We start from the raw sequence: 7,015 nt of genomic DNA on the forward strand, positions 1-7,015 counted from the left end.
AAATGTAGAGAAAAGATATCAGAAGCCAGATATGAAATATTATAGATAACTTAAGCATATTAGAAATGAGAATGCTTTTTAATTATTTGGTTCAATTGTAATTGAGTACTGAAATACTGAATACCAATTGATATTTGTAAGTAACTTGTTTTCTGTCTTAGGTTCATAGCTGGTGGAAAATTGTGCCTCAGGATAAATCATATACCTTGCATCTGGGCTGGGATGTAGCTCAGAGGCAAAGCGCTTGCCTAGCAAGTGCAACGTCCTGGGTTCAATCCCCAGTACCAAAAAAAAGACATATACCTTGCATCTAACTCACATCTAATTCCACTCATATATGATTTAGATGATATCTGGATGAGATTGAAGGTGAGCCTTGGAGGAAATGCTGGAAAAAGTTAAAAGGTTCAAAGCTATGGAGAAATAATAGATGCATTGTGCATATGAGAAGGACATGGATTTTGGAAAGTCTCAAGTAATGTATTATGGACCTCATGTCCAAATTTCATCAAAAGCAGTTGAAACCCTGTCCCCAATGTGAGTTATTAAGAAGCAGTGGGGTCTCTGGAAGGTGATTAGCTTTAGAGACTAAAGACTTCATGATGCAATTAATGTTCAGAGGAAATACAGTGAAAAAGCTGTCTACATACAGAAAGTGGGTCAACTGATGAGGACTCACTACAACCTTGGTCTTAAAACTTTTCAGTCTTCAGAATAATGAAAAGGAATGCTTTTGTGTGGTTGGGCTACATGCTTGATAGTAATTTTTATTATAGGAGTCCAAACTAGACAATATTTAAATAGACTTGCTAATTTCTAGAGGACATGAAACTTAACTACATACAATCACTGCAAATATAAGTGAGGTATAGAGTTAGGCCTAGGTTCAGCTACTTCACTGGATATTTTAAAGAATCTGAGTTCAATTCTTACATTTACTATGCATTTTAAACTAATGGTTCCCTCAAGTATCCAAAGTTTCAGGACCATATGAACTCGCAGATATGAACTTTGTCTTTGCTACCATATTCAGTGACCAAGTTTGTTCTCCTTTCTGCCTTCTTAACTTTTTTTCTCAATGTCTGGGGGAACGTTCAAGCCCTACTTTTAATTCTGACCCAAACAAGCGCAATCTAAAATCTCATACTGAAAATGCATTTATATATAAATCTAAGATCAACAAATACTTGTTGATTATATACTTATATGTCTAGCCAGGCTAGATAATGTGGTAGAAACCCAAAGAAACAAAGGATGGTTCTTTTTTCTTTATTATATAAAAAGAAATCAGGTGATTTCAGACAAAACTTTGACATAGTATGCTAAATAGGAGACTGAAGCTGAGAACACTGAAATGGAAAACTAACTATAGTCCTGAGACAATGCTATTATTCTATGTAATATTCTCGAATTGCAAAATAAATGAATGATAATCTTTAACAGCAATTTTCTAAGCCATTTTTTGGATTGAGAATATGATGTTTAATTCTCATTCCAAGAAACAATTTCTAAAATGTCAGCCTCCTCTGGTTCAGGTGCTTTTAACTGTAAACTAAGTTAATTTAATGAAAAACTTGCAGGGATGGGCATAGATCAATGGTAAGAGTGAAAAGCTTTGAGTTCAATCTCCAGCACCCTTCTCTTCTCCAAAACACAACTGAAAATCAGTAATAAAGTAGTGAGAACAGATGCATATATATATATAGTGATCAAAAGTTTCCAACTCTTAAAATTAAAATTGTAAAACAGCATTACTTGGTTACTCTGAATCTAAAGAAAGTTTTAGACTCATAATGTGATTATCTCGGCCACAGCAAAGGAAACATGATAAGTGTTCCTCCCATTTTCTTCTCTACCACAGAAACACAATACATGTACCAAAGATAAGTATTGTAATCAAAATGACCTCTAAAGGCAATATTCTGCACCGTATATTGTGATATAAACCATATACTTGGAATTCTGCTTTGATTCATCATTCCACAGTACACATTCTTTTTCCTTCCTTGAGGATTAAATTCAGGCTTTGTACTTATACACAGGCACTTCACAACTAGAACCACAGATCTAGTTCCATTTTTTCCCCCCAGCTTTGTCCCTTATTTAAAAAAAATTATTGTCAAGGTGATGTACAGAACGGGTTACAGTTACATACATAAGGTAGTGAGAGTATACTTCTTGTTAAACTTTTACCTCCTCCCTCATTTTTCTCCCACCTGTCCTCCTCCCCTCCCCCCCCCATTTGGACAGTTAAGTTTACAACATATTGTCTTGTGAGTATCATTGTTGCATTGGTTTGCCTTTCACCCTTTGTCTCACCATTTTGTCTCACCCTTTACTTCCCTAATTCAGACAAACATTTGTCCCATTTTGGCAGTTATTTTTGAGTTAGGACCTTGCTTTGTTCACACCAAAATAATAAAAAGAAAGCCATGTTCACAGATGAGAAGACTTGATATTATTAAGATAGCAATGATGCTCAAATTTATCTACAAATTTAATTGATCCCAATCAAAATATCCGTACCTCATCCCTGTATTTTTTTTTTTTTTTTTTTTTTTTTTGCCAGTCCTGGGCCTTGGACTCAGGGCCTGAGCACTGTCCCTGGCTTCTTTTTGCTCAAGGCTAGCACTCTGCCACTTGAGCCACAGCGCCATGTCTGGCCATTTTCTATATATGTGGTGCTGGGGAATTGAACCCAGGGCTTCATGTATACGAGTCAAGCACTCTTGCCACTAGTCCATATTCCCAGCCCTGTATTTTTTTTTTTTTACATTTGTAAATGCAAGAGACATTTAACAGACAAAACAGTCTTGCTGAAGAACAAATCTGGAGGACCAACTTGATATAAAGATATAATAAACAAGTCATTGTGGTGATGGTATGCATACAGACACCTATCATTGAAATATATATCAGGAGCAAACCACACTTATAGCCAGCCAATTTGGAAAACAGTGAGGACAAATCAAAGACAGAAAGAACAGTATTCAATAAATTATGTTAGGATACTCAATGTCCATGTTCAAAAAACTGAACTGAGCCAGGTGCTGGTGGCTCATGCCTGTAATCCTAGCTGTTCAGGAGGCTGAAATCTGAATAACAGGGGTCAAAGCCAGCCAGGGCAGGAAAATCTGTGAGACTCTTATCTTGGAAATGAGGAATGTCTCAAGTGGTAGAGCACTAGCCTTGAGAAATAAGAAAAAAAAAAAAAAAAGCCCAGGGACAACACCAAGGGGTTCAAGCCCTGGGATTCGTACACATATACAAACAAACATACACGTACACACACGATTGAGCTGGGCTATTTCCTTACACACTTACAAACATTAATTCATGTAATAAAACCAAACATCAGACTAAATAAACTCATGCTGTAATATCTTATGCTCTCATACTTGGAGATACCATTTGAAATTAGACACTGGCTATGGTTACATAACTGACACCATACTAAAAACTATTTAAATTTTATATCTCAGTAATGCTATAAATTTATCTCAGTAAAGACACACACATTTTATATTAAAAAGTTTAAAAACATGAAAAAATTATTAAATCAAAGGTAATGTTAATCTATTAACACAGATGAATTGTTGAATCTTCTAGATATACTCAACAAACTGCAATATATCATTATGAAGATTTAATTTACTTTAATATTTTTCTTTTTATTGAAAACACTACTCATTAGTGAAAAGCAGTGATCTTTTCAGTCAGATTTAGAATTAGAGACACTAATACAATGAACATTATAAGACATACACCAGAACAGAAGAGGTAATATTTTCTAATTTGAAAGAACTCGTTGGACAAAATCCATAATCAGTGAATCAAAACAAAAAAGAGGGAGAGATAATGTTAACTAGTAAAAAAGTTATTATGAAAGCTTACACTCTCTATATTGGCTAATTCTACACATATTTGCAACTACTGATTTTGTTATAATATCTAATGTTCTCATACTTGGGGCAGTATTAGACTATCCTAAAGGTTTTTTTGTTTTTGTTTTTTCCCTTAAGCAGTCTTTTAATTGAATGGGCAAGTCAAGACAGGTGTACAAGACAACTTAAAATAAACCTAATTAAGATTTATTTTAGAGACTACAAATGTTGATTTATTTTGAGTGAATTGTCTACATTTTATAATAGACTGATAAAAGTGTTTTGGCCTGAATTATTTTGATACTCTTTTCTTTCCTTTTCCTTCCTTCCTTCCTTCCTTCCTTCCTTCCTTTCTTTCTTTCTTTCTTTCTTTCTTTCTTTCTTTCTTTCTTCCTTTCTTTCTTTCTTTCTTTCTTCCTTTCTTTTTCTCGTTCTTTCATGGTAATGAGAGTTGAACTCAGGGCCTTATTCCTTCTTTCCTTCCTTCTTTTCTTCCTTCCCTCTCTCCCTCCCTCCCTTCCTTTCCTTCCTTCCTTTCCTCTTTTTTGTTGTTTATATTTCTTTATTTTGCTTCCTCTCTTATTTTTCATTCTGAGCAAGCCAAGTTTCTGTCATTCCAATTGATCACATTAAACAGATATCCATCCTACCATCTATCAATTTACTTTGCTCTGTATGAAAAACATAATGATACTTCTTTAAGGTCACAGCTGACGTCACTAAAGGTAAAGGCTAAAGATTTTAGCTCCATTCCACTTTCTCTTCAGTGCAATTAGAAATCATGTCTCAAAGAAATTAAAAGGATCTACTATTAATAAACGGAGGCGTGTCTTCACAGAGCTATGTCCCAAACTAGTCCTCTATCAGCTGCTCAAGGGCAGCTTAGGCTGCCTGGAGGCCAGGGAGCACAGCATGGAACAATGGCAGGAAAATAGAGTTCCCTTCATTCCTTAATTCACATGCAAGTGAGGTGCCAATCAAGTGCTGACAAGCATGGAGAAACCAAAATCAAAAGTGGGTAGAGACATGCTTTCAAAAGGAGCTGTTTTCACACATTTCTAAGTGATGTTTTTAATGGTGGCTGTGAACATACCAGTAATAACATGGAAAAGTAAATCAAAATAATAACAATATACCAAATTTTAAATCACTTGAGAAATTCAAATAAACTGGTGAAATTTGAGAAATTCAAATAAACTGGTGAAATTTATGTACTAAAACAATTAGTGTGTTTTATTTTTAAAAAATGTACACTTTTGTTCAGTCCAAGAAAAGAAATCTGAATGCAAATTGATTTATGGAGGCCTGAAAACAGAAACAGTAAAATGAGCTGCGACTGGTAACTGAGCACTGACAAGAAAGCCAGCTCATTTCCAAGTAACAAGAAAAATGTAAGGTTACTTACTTTCCATCACCTGGAAAGATAAAAACAATGCATTCCAAAATGGGCTAAATGAACACAATAAAATAATTTCCTCCAGCGAGTAGAGAAACTTGAGGAAAAGGGTCAAAAATTGCCTTGTTTTAACAAGATAATTTTACAAAATTAGCCTGAATTTTTAAAAATATAAAATAAAAGTAAACTATATGGTTTGTTTACATCTTTCCAAATGAACTTGGTAAATGCATTGTAGACATTGCTAGTAATTGTATCATAGGCAAAATAAAATTTCTAAGACAGAAATTTAAGGTTTTTATAACTGAGGTTCAATAATGAATCTTACATATTGGCAATATTTTAAGTAAATAAAAAAGATAATACAGGCAGATATGTTACTTTATAAAATTCATGATCAATTCATATTACAAATGTTACTTTGGTGACTAAATGCTGAAATCAACATTAGAATGTTTGATCAACACATACTTTTACTAGGATGACAGAAAACATGGAACTGTACATTTTAAATTGGTCCTATAGGATATGAGTACAAACAGTGACAGGTATATTTTTGATATGACTTTTCTCATTACTGTGTTAAATTGTACAGTTTTTATGAGTTAAAACGTACTCAAGTTCCAAAACTTGCTGCTATAATATAAACACTGGTTTTGAAAAGGAATCTCTAGATTTAGCTTATAGATGTATAAGTAAATATGTTGGGTGCTATGCAAGTGAATACAAATGTATATATTTACATAGTGTATACTTAGTGCATATACTTATACAGTGAAGTATGGTAGAGTCAAGGGAGAACTCAAATAGTGTAATACCTTAGAAAGACAAAGTTCAACAAAATAAACACCAGTAGGTACTCAAAAGGGGTAATGTAGGGTCAAGGAGAAAGGACTGAACAAATAAAGAGGAAAAGAGAAGCAGAATGCAGACAAGAATTCAATTTATATCCTACAAAATTAAGCAAAGTGAGGGAAAGAGTGGGTAGGGAAGAGATGGATGAGAATGTCGAAGGGAATGACACTGGTAGAAATGCAATGTGTTCATAAACTGCTTTGTTAAATGGCAACTCCTTTGTACAACTACTTAAAGATCTTTTTTTTTTAATTAAAAAAAATACCTGCTACTCAGGCTTTTAAAACAAAAAGGAAAACAAAGCCTTTAGGAGGAAATGAGCTTTGTGTATGTTTGAGGAGTGGGAAGAAATGCCACTGGTTATAATAGGATGAGTATGGTAAGAGAAATTGCTGGTGAACTGTGTTTCAAAACTCCTGAGTTGAAAGATCCTCTTTCTGTACAACTGTATTCATTTCCATGTGTCTTTAGGTACAGAGCTAAATTGATATGTTCGAAAAATGCCAACATTGGAAATGTCTGAGGGCTGTACTTCAGGTGATATTAATTAACCTTATTATATTTTAGGGGGTTGTTTGAATTGTTTACTGAAACAACACAATTACATAAAATATACATACATAAAAAAGCAAATAAAAAGAAAAAAATCACTTGTTCTTCAGTAGAAATTCAACACTTTAACACAGTATACAATCATAAATTATGGGCTTAGTTTTCAAAAACATCAATTGACAAAACATGAAACCTCCACACAATTTTGTGCTCTAAATTTAAAATTAACTTATCTTCCAATATCCAGTAGCAGCTTATTTTATCTTAAACTACAATTATATACAATTTTAATTTAGTAAATGGTAAAGACATAGATTCTGACTGGTAC

At 33.7% G+C, this 7,015-nt stretch overlaps 1 protein-coding gene across 7 annotated transcripts in view; it reads right to left on the bottom strand.

The window, feature by feature from the left end:
• Fam172a (family with sequence similarity 172 member A) overlaps positions 1-7,015 on the bottom strand; it is a 365,442-nt gene that overhangs the window by 165,831 nt on the left and 192,596 nt on the right. The gene's annotated exons all lie outside the window — the stretch shown is intronic.

The sequence above is a fragment of the Perognathus longimembris genome, chromosome 22 (genome assembly GCF_023159225.1).
Source record: "Perognathus longimembris pacificus isolate PPM17 chromosome 22, ASM2315922v1, whole genome shotgun sequence".
NCBI lineage: Eukaryota > Metazoa > Chordata > Mammalia > Rodentia > Heteromyidae > Perognathus > Perognathus longimembris.